General features: G+C 38.8%; 1 pseudogene; it reads left to right on the top strand.

Annotated features, from left to right (window-relative positions):
- Positions 1 to 12463: 12463 nt before the first annotated feature.
- Positions 12464 to 14251, top strand: part of LOC139755733 (NADH-ubiquinone oxidoreductase chain 4-like) — a 17839-nt pseudogene continuing 16051 nt past the window's right edge.

Here is a 14251-nt window from a genome sequence, read left to right as displayed (position 1 = left end):
GGATGGAACCATGGAAGCGGAAGTGGATCATAGGGTGGGGGAGGGGGCGAAAATTCTGGGAGCCTTGAAGAATGTGTGGAAGTCGAGAACATTATCTCGGAAAGCAAAAATGGGTATGTTTGAAGGAATAGTGGTTCCAACAATGTTGTATGGTTGCGAGGTGTGGGCTATGGATAGAGTTGTGCGCAGGAGGATGGATGTGCTGGAAATGAGATGTTTGAGGACAATGTGTGGTGTGAGGTGGTTTGATCGAGTAAGTAACGTAAGGGTAAGAGAGATGTGTGGAAATAAAAAGAGCGTGGTTGAGAGAGCAGAAGAGGGTGTTTTGAAATGGTTTGGTCACATGGAGAGAATGAGTGAGGAAAGATTGACGAAGAGGATATATGTGTCGGAGGTGGAGGGAACGAGGAGAAGAGGGAGACCAAATTGGAGGTGGAAAGATGGAGTGAAAAAGATTTTGTGTGATCGGGGGCCTGAACATGCATGAGGGTGAAAGGAGGGCAAAGAATAGAGTGAATTGGAGCTATGTGGTATACCGGGGTTGACATGCTGTCAGTGGATTGAATCAAGGCATGTGTATGGGGGTGGGTTGGGCCATTTCTTTCGTCTGTTTCCTTGCGCTACCTCGCAAACGCGGGAGACAGCGACAAAGCAAAAAAAAAAGAAAAAAAAAAAAAATATATATATATACATATATATATATATATATACAAAGCTCCAACAGCCAGGATCGAACCTGGGACCCCTTGTGCAAGAGGCAGGCATGCTAACCGCTAGGCTAAGGGACTGTATAATAGGAAACAACTATTCGAAATACTAAGTACTCGAATACCCTTCGTCTCACAATGGTGAGCAACGGGGTCTATCGGTTGTTTCCGAACAGAACCCATAGCCAGCTGATAGCGTTTTACCGAACCTGATTGTACAACGCGGAGTTATATGAATACGAATAAAGTGTATATAAACGCGCACCTTCATAAAACATAGACCCCGTTGCTCACCATTGTGAGACGAAGGGTATTCGAGTACTTAGTATTTCGAATAGTTGTTTCCTATTATACAGTCCCTTAGCCTAGCGGTTAGCATGCCTGCCTCTTGCACAAGGGGTCCCATGTTCGATCCTGGCTGTTGGAGCTTTGTATGTTCTATGAAGGTGCGCGTTCATATACACTTTATTCGTATATGTATATATACATATATATATATATATATATATATATATATATATATATATATATATATGTATATATATATATATATATATATATATATATATATATATATATATATATATATATATATATATATATATATATATATATATATATATATATATATATACCAAATTGGAGGTGGAAAGATGGAGTGAAAAAGATTTTGTGTGATCGGGGCCTGAACATGCAGGAGAGTGAAAGGAGGGCAAGGAATAGAGTGATTTGGAGCGATGTAGTATACCGGGGTTGACGTGCTGGCAGTGGATTGAATCAAGGCATGTCAAGCGTCTGGGGTAAACCATGGAAAGCTGTGTAGGTATGTATATTTGCGTGTGTGGACGTATGTATATATATGTGTATGGGGGTGGGTTGGGCCATTTCTTTCGTCTGTTTCCTTGCGCTACCTCGCAAACGCGGGAGACAGCGACAAAGCAAAAAAAAAAAAAAAAAAAAAAAAAATATATATATATATATATATATATATATTTATATATATATATATATATATATATATATATATATATATATATATATATATATATATATATATATATATATATATATATATATATATATATATATATATATATATATATATATATATATATATATCCTAGGGGATAGAGGTGAAAGAATACTTCCCAGTATTCCCTGCGTGTCGTAGAAGGCGACTAAAAGGGGAGGGAGCGGGGGGCTGAAAATCCTCACTTCTTGTTTTTTTTTTTAATTTTCCAAAAGAAGGAATAGAGAAGGGGCCAGGTGAGGATATTCCCTCGAGACCCAATCCTTTGTTCTTAACTCTACCTTGCTAACGCGGGAAATGGCGAATAGTTTGAAAGAAAGAAAAATATATATCTATTTTTATATTTATTTTGCTTTGTCGCTGTCTCCCGCTTTTGCGAGGTAGCGCAAGGAAACAGACGAAAGAAATGGCCCAACACACCCCCATACACATGTATATACACACACGTTCACACACGCGAATATACATACTTATACATCTCAATGTACACATATATATATGAACACAGACAATTACATATATACCCATGCACACAATTCACACTGTCTGCCTTTATTCATTGCCATCGCCACCTCGCCACACATGGAATACCATCCCCCTCCCCCCTCATGTGTGCGGGGTAGCGCTAGGAAAAGACAACAAAGGCTTCATTCGTTCACACTCAGTCTCTCTAGCTGTCATGCAATAATGCCCGAAACCACAGCTCCCTTTCCACATCCAGGCCCCACACAGCTTTATATGGTTTACCCCAGACGCTTCACATGCCCTGATTCAATCCACTGACAGCACGTCAACCCCGGTATACCACATCGATCCAATTCACTCTATTCCTTGCCCGCATTTCACCCTCCTACATGTTCAGGCCTCGATCACACAAAATCTTTTTCACTCCATCTTTCCACCTCCAATTTGGTCTCCCACTTCTCCTCGTTCCCTCCACCTCCGACATATATATCCTCTTGGTCAATCTTTCCTCACTCATTCTCTCCATGTGCCCAAACCATTTCAAAACACCCTCTTCTGCTCTCTCAACCACGCTCTTTTTATTTCCACACATCTCTCTTACCCTTACATTACTTACTCGATCAAACCACCTCACACCACACATTGTCCTCAAACATCTCATTTCCAGCACATCCACCCTCCTGCGCACAACTCTATCCATAGCCCGCGCCTCGCAACCATACAACATTGTTAGAGCCACTATTCCTTCAAACATACCCATTTCTGCTTTTCGAGATAATGTTCTCGACTTCCACACATTCTTCAAGGCTCCCAGGATTTTCGCCCACACCCTCACCCTATGATCCACTTCCGCTTCCATGATTCCATCCGCTGCCAGATCCACTCTCAGATATCTAAAACACTTTACTTCCTCCAGTTTTTCTTCATTCAAACTTACCTCCCAATTAACTTGACCCTCAACGCGACTGTACTAAATAACCTTGCTCTTATTCACATTTACTCTTAACTTTCTTCTTTCACACACTTTACCAAACTCAGTCACCAGCTTCTGCAGTTTCTCACATGAATCAGCCACCAGCGCTGTATCATCAGCGAACAACAACTGACTCACTTCCGAAGCTCTCTCATCCACAACAGACTTCATTCTTGCCCCTCTTTCCAAAACTCTTGCATTCACCTCCCTAACAACCCTATCCATAAACAACTTAAACAACCATGGAGACATCACACACCCCTGCCGCAAAACTACATTCACTGAGAACCAATCACTTTCCAATCTTCCTACACGTACACATGCCTTACATCCTCGAGAAAAAAAAAAAAAAAAAAAATATATATATATATATATATATATATATATATATATATATATATATATATATATATATATATATATATAGATATATATATATATATGTATATATATACATATATATATATATATATATACATATATATATATATATATATATATATATATATATATATATATATATATATATATATATATATATATATATATATATAAATATATATATATATATATATATATTTTTATATACATATATATATATATATATATATATATATATATATATATATATATATATATATATATATATATATATATATATATATATATATTTTTTTTTTTTTTTTTTGCCATGTCGCTGTCTCCCGCGTTTGCGAGGTAGCGCAAGGAAACAGGCGAAAGAAATGGCCCAACCCACCCCCATACACATGTATATACACACGTCCACACACGCAAATATACATACGTACACATCTTTCCATTGTTTACCCCAGACGCTGCACATGCCCTGATTCAATCCACTGACAGCACGTCAACCCCGGTATACCACATCGATCCAATTCACTCTATTCCTTGCCCTCCTTTCACCCTCCTGCATGTTCAGGCCCCGATCACACAAAATCTTTTTCACTCCATCTTTCCACCTCCAATTTGGTCTCCCTCTTCTCCTCGTTCCCTCCTCCTCCGACACATATATCCTCTTGGTTAATCTTTCCTCACTCATTCTCTCCATTTGCCCAAACCATTTCAAAGCACCCTCTTCTGCTCTCTCAACCACGCTCTTTTTATCTCCACACATCTCTCTTACCCTTACGTTACTTACTCGATCAAACCACCTCATCACCACACACTGTCCTCAAACATCTCATTTCCAGCACATCCATCCTCCTGCGCACAACTCTATCCATAGCCCACGCCTCGCAACCATACAACATTGTTGGAACCACTATTCCTTCAAACATACCCATTTTTGCTTTCCGAGATAATGTTCTCGACTTCCACACATTCTTCAAGGCTCCCAGAATTTTCGCCCCCTCCCCCACCCTATGATCCACTTCCGCTTCCATGGTTCCATCCGCTGCCAGATCCACTCCCAGATATCTAAAACACTTTACTTCCTCCAGTTTTTCTCCATTCAAACTTACCACCCAATTCACTTGACCCTCAACCCTACTGTACCTAATAACCTTGCTCTTATTCACATTTACCCGTAATTTTCTTCTTTCACACACTTTACCAAACTCAGTCACCAGCTTCTGCAGTTTCTCACATGAATCAGCCACCAGCGCTGTATCATCAGCGAACAACAACTGACTCACTTCCCAAGCTCTCTCATCCCCAACAGACTTCATACTTGCCCCTCTTTCCAAAACTTTTGCATTTACCTCCCTAACAACCCCATCCATAAACAAATTAAACAACCATGGAGACATCACACACCCCTGCCGCAAACCTACATTCACTGAGAACCAATCACTTTCCTCTCTTCCTACACGTACACATGCCATACATCCTCGATAAAAACTTTTCACTGCTTCTAACAACTTGCCTCCCACACCATATATTCTTAATACCTTCCACAGAGCATCTCTATCAACTCTATCATATACCTTCTCCAGATCCATAAGTGATACATACAAAATCCATTTGCTTTTCTAAGTATTTTTAACATACATTCTTCAAAGCAAACACCTGATCCACACATCCTCTACCACTTCTGAAACCACACTGCTCTTCCCCAATCTGATGCTCTGTACATGCCTTCACCCTCTCAATCAATACCCTCCCATATAATTTACCAGGAATACTCAACAAACTTATACCTCTGTAATTTGAGCACTCATTCTTATCCCCTTTGCCTTTGTACAATGGCACTATGCACGCATTCCGCCAATCCTCAGGCACCTCACCATGAGTCATACATACATTAAATAACCTTACCAACCAGTCAGTAATACAGTCACCCCCTTTTTTAATAAATTCCACTGCAATACCATCCAAACCTGCTGCCTTGCCGGCTTTCATCTTCCGTAAAGCTTTTACTATCTCTTCTCTGTTTGCAGGGAAAAAATGCAATTGAGTGGGAGAATTATAAAAGAAAGAGACAGGAGGTCAAGAGAAAGGTGCAAGAGGTGAAAAGAGGGCAAATGAGAGTTGGGGTGAGAATCATTAAATTTTAGGGAGAATAAAAAGATGTTCTGGAAGAAGGTAAATTAAGTGCGTAATACAAGGGAACAAATGGGAACATAAGTGAAGGGCGCAAATGGGGAGGTGATAACAAGTAGTGGTGATGTGAGAAGGAGATGGAGTGAGTATTTTGAAGGTTTGTTGAATGTGTTTGATGATAGAGTGGCAGATATAGGGTGGCATGGTCGAGGTGGTGTGCAAAGTGAGAGGGTTAGGGAAAATGATTTGGTTATATATATATATATATATATATATATATATATATATATATATATATATATATATATATATATATATATATATATATATATGATTGTGTGCATAAAGTTATTGCACCGCCATGCCCTGACCCCCTTCACATCCCTCCCGCCGGGGGACAGATGCCAAATATGGGTACTCTTGTAATGTTGTTTAGTTAGTAAAGAGCAAAGTATCATATTACAAGATCAATGTAAGTAATTAGCCTCGAAAGTATTATAATGTAAGAATAATGCAAGGAATTAGCACGTAAAACAACCTATGGCATGTATCATGGGGATATCGGTAGGTTAAGTATAATGACTAAATTGTACGGGACATGTCCTCGTTATTAAAAGTTTCCGTATAGGATTATACTAAGTGCAAAATTTTACTGTTTACGGTGCTCAATTAAGAACATACAGTGATACAGTTTTGTCACCACGAAAATGTGTCAAGTGTGGAAAAGTGACAAAATGAAGTGGAAAAGTGACAAAGTGACATAGAGAAGTAATCAAGCATGGAAACTGAAATGATCGCCGTGGCAACCCGTCGTGATTACAAGTCACGCAGTAAACAGACGAGACGCAGTGAGTCAGTAAAGTATCCTACATCCTTGGAGACAGTTACCCAGCCCAGGGGTATAGCATTCAACATCTACCAGAAGTCCCGGTAAGCTAACACCTCGACTTGTTACAAAAGGCGTCTTTATATAATGTGCATGGCTAGCCCACTGTGAAGGTAAGGAGCCAGTAATGTCTACAAGAGACAGTGACAAAGTCGAGTCCAACAGGGCAGCTTGTGGGAGGCGAGGAATACAGCTTATAGGAGGAAAGGGATACAGCTTGTGTGGTACGAGCAGCATGTGTGAATATTAAAGACGTATTGCTGGCGTGATTGACTCAGCGCCGTTGTAGGAAACGCGAGCAGGAACCGACCTTCCGTGGAGAACAAGGGTCCATTGCTTGGCCACAGACACATGCCCAGAGACTCGGCTGCAGTCCAGCAACTAAAAATCCAGCTAAGACCATTGTTACACACTCAAGCAAACTTTTAGCACGAGAAAACAAGAATTCCTGTGCTATTGTGAATTAGGATGTTTATTTACTATTAGCATTTGTGAAAAGGTACATGTCACATTATTTCTGATACTGTGAGTAGCTGTAGATATCTAATATTAATCAACCATCCGCGGACCCATGCATAATGATAATGTTAGTAGTGTTGCAACCAGTTAGATATTACGATTCCAGTCACTGCCTTCTTACGCACATTCAATTGTCTTTTTATGTGTACCGATGTCATTCTATTTAGGTATCAAATGTAAGAAGGTTACTGACTTTTTCTTAGCCTAAGAGGAAGCGAGTAGTCAAAGTATGCTTGGCAGTCCATTGTCCTATTTGGGTCATTAATGTCTGAATCAAGGGGTTTTACTTAAACCATATCTATGGGCCCACATGGTGATCTCACCATGTTTTTTTTTTTCAATTTTGCCACATTTACAAAGAGATTTCATATACATTCCTTCTTATTCTGCTAATGGTACTGTTAACTTTGATAAAAGAGGATTCAATAATACACCTATCTATAAGTAACACACGAGGAAAAAATGTGTGACACCATTTCTGTATGTGTGAATATTGCGTTTGATTCCTAAGCTGTCCTTACACAGTATTTGTGCTGTTAAGTCCTTTTCTTATAAAGATTTACCCGTTCGACCAATATACATCTTATAGACTTTACTTAGGACAGAGCAGAAACATTTTTCATTAGATGATACTCCGTTCCTTATTATGGAATTCTGTATGGTGTTCTTATATTTGAAAATGGCATTAATGTTAAATTGTTTCAAGGTACGAGTAACAGGTGAACATTTCTTATGATATAAACCAAAACGTCGTTATTGTTGAATATTTCCTCTCTCTCATTACAATAGCAGGACTTCTTTACCTATTGTATGATTTCATAGTAACTTTATTAGGATAACTAAGTTTTCTTTTAATATAATGATATGATCAGTTTCTTGATTAATATTTCAGGATCGCATATTCTTAATGCCCAAGAAACATACCCGAAGAAGAAAAATTTCGGATACAATCGTGAACGGTTCGAGAAATTCATCTTTCCAGATCTTGTTCGTGCAGTATTAGTTACTATTATGCCCACTGTACCAAAACCCTGTCCAGTGCCTCCATTGCTCTAAAGTTAGGGTTATCAAGTATTTCACCATGTCATTATCTGCTCTCGCATCCCTCCTTTTTCATGCTATAACGACTGCTTTCTTCTTTAACTTGTTGATGTGTCCCTGTGTGTGTGTGTGTGTGTGTGTGTGTAGATACTTGTACTTACATACAACCATTCCTCCGTCTTTCCTTGCTGCAATACTTTACCTGTTTACACTGTAACATATATAGAAATAGTTTGTTTACTTTCAGATGATTGCTCGTAGCCTACTTTGATTTCTCTATGTAAAGATCTTTTTCATCAGTTCTAGATGTTCTTTACGGAAACACTCCTTTTGCGCTGTTGGCCCTCCATAACCTGCCGCTGTCCGCCTCACCCTACCATTTATATCCTTCCCCCCACGTCAGTACAGACAGTTTATCATCATTTACCCCTGACCTGTAGCTCCACGAACTTTCCTCTGATTTGGCGTAGAGAGACTGCGAGAATTAGACCATTGCAAAGGCTCCCCTTTTATTTCGCATTTTTTTCTATGAGGTGATCTAGAAAGGCCTGTTTCCTGCAGCATATATATTTTTTCTTTTTTCAGGGGCAGGTGTTGTCTGCTTTTTTATTACGGGAACTTACAAGAAGTCCGACGACGCTGAGCTATTACGACGCACTCTAGCTAAAAGAGTTTGTCAAGATCTTCCATAATTCATCTTGATTTTCAAAAATATGTCAAGACTGTAAGTCTCTTAGCATATACCACAGACTCTAACGACTTACTACAATCTGTCTGGAACCTCCACAACCAGTCACACCTTGCCACATTCTCTGATGAGTGGACATAAGCCGTCATATGCTTCCAAACCCTTTTGTATAACCTGCCATGATCAATTAAAATCCGATATGTATATGTGGCAGTCTACCATCACCTGTCACAAAGCGTGACGACCTCATAGTAATTGTCATAACCTGTCGCACTCTGTTATCATGTGCTATAAATTTCCATGTCTTCCTAGCACCTGGCAGTTATGACATATCAGGTCACATACAGATGGTTTGACATTAATAAGTCTTCACTGAATAATAACCATAAAAAATACCTGACATGTACAAAAGTCCTTTATTGATCTCTGGATCCTCATTGGTCCCATGAATTGTCTTTGCAGTCGTCACTAGATCAGGTGACGAATATTAGATGATAAACGCATGTCAAGTGGAATATCCTACAAGAAAATCATAGGGAAGTGTGTTTGGATTCAACAGTTTTCGATTAAAAAGAAATCAGCTGCCTTACACAGATAGGGAAGAAGAGGTTAAAAATAGGGTTTGGGATCTCGAAGAAGAAGCTGAGGAGGTAGATGAGCGATATCTATTACTTGGAAGGGATGACATGAGTAGCTGGGTTGGAGATGCACTAGGGTAATGACAGTCGTAAAAGCATATTTGGAATATGTACATCAGTAAACATTTGAACTGGAAACACATAATTATAGTGCGAAAATCTGTATAGCTTTAAAAGTTGATTGATATGACATGCATTATGAAGATTACTAAGTATGAATAGAATAATATGTGCTATATGAGTATGTCATTTGAGGTTTAGGTAAGCATATGTGGTAATATGTACACAGTAGTTTGTAGGTGATGTTGAACAAAGAATGCAAACTGAGATCCTGAAAAATTTATCTGTACAATGTGGCACGAAATGAGGTTAAGGTGATGCTGAGGCACTTGAAAACTGTCGAGCTATTAAGCTAGATTTATTAGGTGAAAAGTATCAATAAACGAATGAAGGCAAGAAAGTGAAGAGTATATAGTCTTAGTTGTAGCAATAAAAAGATCAATTGTGTGTATGTATTTGATGAAAAGATGATGAGTATTCTAGAATAAAGGAATTAATGAATATTTAAGTAACAATAACAAACTGTTATTGAAAGAGGTGAATATTGGTAGAAGGAGACCTGTGTGAAAGATAAGGGTGAACTAGATTATTTGAAACCACACACACACACACACACATATGTGTGTGTGTGTGTGTGTGTGTGTGTGTGTGTGTGTGTGTGTGTGTGTGTGCTCATACGTACACAGAAGGAAAGATAGAATACATATATACATGGTTAAGAGACTGGGCAATACGAGCATAAAACTCTCTCCCCGTAACACATAGATAGTAACCACATATAAAATACTCATATACCTGCAATTTGATAATACTAATTTTCTGTTCCATAAAATTTCACATTATGGAAATGATTGCTAGAATAACTTCTGCCGTTCTGCGTGTCTATCACTCAGTTTCTAAAGTAATAATCTCAACGGAATCTGATCAGTTAACACTGGTCAGTAGCTCATATTTAACAAATATGGCACGCATCCACATATGAGTATGTTGCAAAAATTAGACAAAACTTGTTTCCCATTAAATGCAGAGGATTAATTTTGTTCTGATTAACACAATACTCATAAAGTTGTACTGTAACTATTCAGTCATGTTAGCTGAGCTCAGGATGCAGTTCTTATAATGTACAAATTGCAGCTTGAAAAAAATACATTAGTTGATTAAACTCAAATATTTTTTACCTATAAAAAACATATCGATATCAACACAGTGAAAACTCTACAACTTGCCCTCCAGATGCAGGTAGCGCGCCTCACCCTGTTCTCGGAAAGGTAAATACGGCAAATAATCTGTAGATAATCTTCCCTACATTTGGGAGAGATTCTTAACGTTAAAGGTGATTCTACAAAACATCAAGGTGGCTTTATATAAGAAGTCTTTCAGTCTGCGGATCACTGGATTCTCTCTAACCCTTGGACTCTCCAGCCTGACTGGTCTCCCCAGATGCTGCCAACAATATTGACTGAATTTCATAAACTTAATATCACGCTCGGTTCACTACTTGTAAACATAGCAAATTGGATTTGTAATTTGTTCGGAGATAATAAAACGAATCAAGATATGTTCTCTCATCATATCAGTAAACATGACCAGTGGTAAACCAACCGAATTTAGGAAAAAGATTCTTGAAATACATCCTGACTCACGATCAAAACTCCTCCTGAGAGTCTTGTAATTTGTCTCTGCTCTCACGACCACCAGAATACCGGGTGCGGCGCCGGTCTGTGAACAAACTACATGTTATCATCACGCAGGAAATCTATAAACCTGTGACAGTTGAACTGTTGAACAGTGGTTTAGGCGGTCTTAGCTAAACTTTCTGAAATCTGAGCAGGAAATGTTTATCCCTGGCGAAGAGTTCATACCCAGCAACGAAACAGTCACTTTCGGAGCCGGAGATCACAAAGCGATGCTCCGCTAATGTCAAAGTACCATATTTAGCAGTTTGATTGCCACTGTCTGGAGAAGTCACTGTAGCCAGCAGGGGAAGGGTAACCTGTGATTCAGCTGTCCCTTTAGATGAAGTTAACGAAGTAGACTCATCACTGCATAGCTCTCCAAAAGGTTTCTCTGTATGTCGAGGTGTTAGATTGCTAGATGTACATGAACCTGAAGAGGTAAAGATGTCAACAAAAGCAAATGAATCTAGCGCGTGGGTACAACAGGTTCCATCCCCGCGCATAGTTGTGACGCATTTCACAACCCTGGTTATGTTACACGTGTTGTATCGTTACGCTGGACGTGGCAGTGACCACTCATGATATTGTGTACATTATTTTGTTTCCACTCCAGAGGTAATGAGAGGCATTGTGTGACCCAGGTCTTACGAAGGTTTACCCTGGTCCTCTCTGTCTTTGTATCTCTACTGAACTTTTACTGTATGTAAATGTAAAATTCTATACAAATGACTTGTCAAAAGGTTTGGACTCCTAACTGAATATGTTTCCAGCTGATAACAAAGTCAAGGGTGAGGTAAAACCCGAGAACGAGTGCCTCCTGCTCTGAAGCTGATCTGATACGTGGTTGATGAAATTCAACTCTGATAACTTAATGATAAAGGGGATGGGATACAGTAAAGGAAGGCCCAGATATAACTGTTATCCATAAGGAATTAAGTTGCAGGAATGTGTGTGTGTGTGTGTGTGTGTGTGTGTGTGTGTGTGTGTGTGTGTGTGTGTGTGTGTGTGTGTGTGTGTGCGTGTGTGTGTGTGTGTGTGTGTGTGTGTGTGTGTGTGTGTGAGGGTCTTGGGGTACATAAGTAACTTAACTAACCCGTCGCCAGAGTCCCACTTTAGTACAGTAAAGAAGGCACTGTCTGCTGGCAACTGATAGAATGAATATCCAGAAACGTGTTCACAGCTTATATATCAAGACAAAATCAGAATATCTTTCTAAGTTTGGTCATCACTTAAGCAACATAAACAGCTAATAGAAAGGAACCAGAAAAAGCGACAATGATGGTGCCTGAATTGAGAGGTTAGTTGTAGGGAAAGATTAAAAGCCTTGGATTTGACTACCGTGGAAGAAAGAAGAGTAAGCGGTTATCTGATCACAGCCTTTAATATTTCTAACCAGTTTAATGAACTTACTAATATAAATTTTGAGAGTTGGAAGATAGACCAACCAGAGTCACTAAATTAAACAAAGGGGTTTTTAGAAAAGATTTGTATAAAGAAGTTTATGTTACAGAAATTGTATGACGGAGAAAGCTCAGAGGATAGGATCCCACCGGTGTAAAACTCCTTCCCCCTACTACACAGATTACTTCAATTGGTAAATTGGCACTTAAACAAGGAAATTATTTCCAGGTAATAAACAGCTCTGCTACCTGACATGTCTGCTGCCACACAGCCTCGATATTCATTAAGGTAGTCTTTTTGTCATGAGCTTGAGTTTTGGTAACTAGATCACACTAGTACACAAGGATGCTGCCACTGAGGTTTTGGGTGACGAAACTCATCATTTTTAGAATGAAACAAGACGAAACAAAGCTACTTTAGTGTACGCCTGAGCCAAAGTTAGGTAAGATTTTCATATCAGAAACGTAGTCAAGCAAACGGATGCACGATGACCACACATATATGACTAGATCTGTGCGTAGAAAACGAAGTCAAGTGATTATGTGAATCACTTTATGGGTGAAGAAAAAGATATAAAATTAAATGATTGATGATGCATATTGATAGGACTGGGGAAATTAATGGCATGAACAGAAATTATAGAGAAAAGAGGATCAGTTTACAACATCTGATGGAGGAGGTAAAGAAACCAAGGAATGAGATCAAAGCTCATTGGAAATGTCATCAGATGAAAGAAGAAATTGAGGAGCTTAAGAATATTGTCAAAGACAATGATAATATAGATCAGTTGAGGTGATTCAAAATGAATGTAATAAGAAGTTATATGGCACAGGAAATGAAAAGCGAGAGGAGTCAAAAGGGTCATCTACGAATATACTGGAAACTGTGCGAGATAAGGAGATGCCCATAACACTGAGTCCAGAGGTTCTTGATAATGGAGGGCAGGGAAGGGGAACAGGAACGATTTCTTGGGCTGTTTAACAGAGGGAAAGTAAGGATTATTGCAGTGAAACAGAGTCCTGGGGAGACTGTATTAGGTGCAAAGGAAATTATAAAGTAAAGCTGTGAAGTTATATGCAGTAAGTAAAAGGAGAATAAGAAAAATAGATGGTTCGTTAGAAGAACTATTCAAAGAGAATGCAGAGTATTTAGAATTACTGTTTATTAGCAAAGAAAAAAAAAACGTAACATACCATGAATGATGCATTTTGGTTACCAAAATGAGAAAGATTAATGAAGCAGGAGGCGAACAGACGTAAATAGTTGATGATATGATATTGGTATCAAACCATATTCCAAAGAAAAAGTGAAGGGTGGAGAAGGAAGGAATTCTGATAGAAATACACCTGATATTGTTAATCTGTGAAGGTAAAGGTTACTAATTATATAAAATCTCAAGGTTCCGTCTGAAATGGATATATGATAAGATGTGAAAAAGAAGACTAGAGTGGAGATGGAGGATTCGTTCTCTTCATAAGAAACAAAACGAAGTCATTTGGTGGATATAATCAAGACATAAGGAGACTACCAGTTACTATTGACGATCGAATTGGAGTTAAATAGCCAAGGAAGTATCTACGCAAGGTCAATAACTTTGAAACAAAAGGATGTCAGTAGAGTCTTCATCAGAGGCGACATCAAAGAGAGAGAGAGAGAGAGAGA

The sequence above is a fragment of the Panulirus ornatus genome, chromosome 20, assembly GCF_036320965.1.
Source record: "Panulirus ornatus isolate Po-2019 chromosome 20, ASM3632096v1, whole genome shotgun sequence".
Taxonomy (NCBI): Eukaryota; Metazoa; Arthropoda; class Malacostraca; order Decapoda; family Palinuridae; genus Panulirus; species Panulirus ornatus.
Note: the sequence above shows the minus strand (reverse complement) of the source record. Positions and strands in the feature narration are given on the sequence as shown.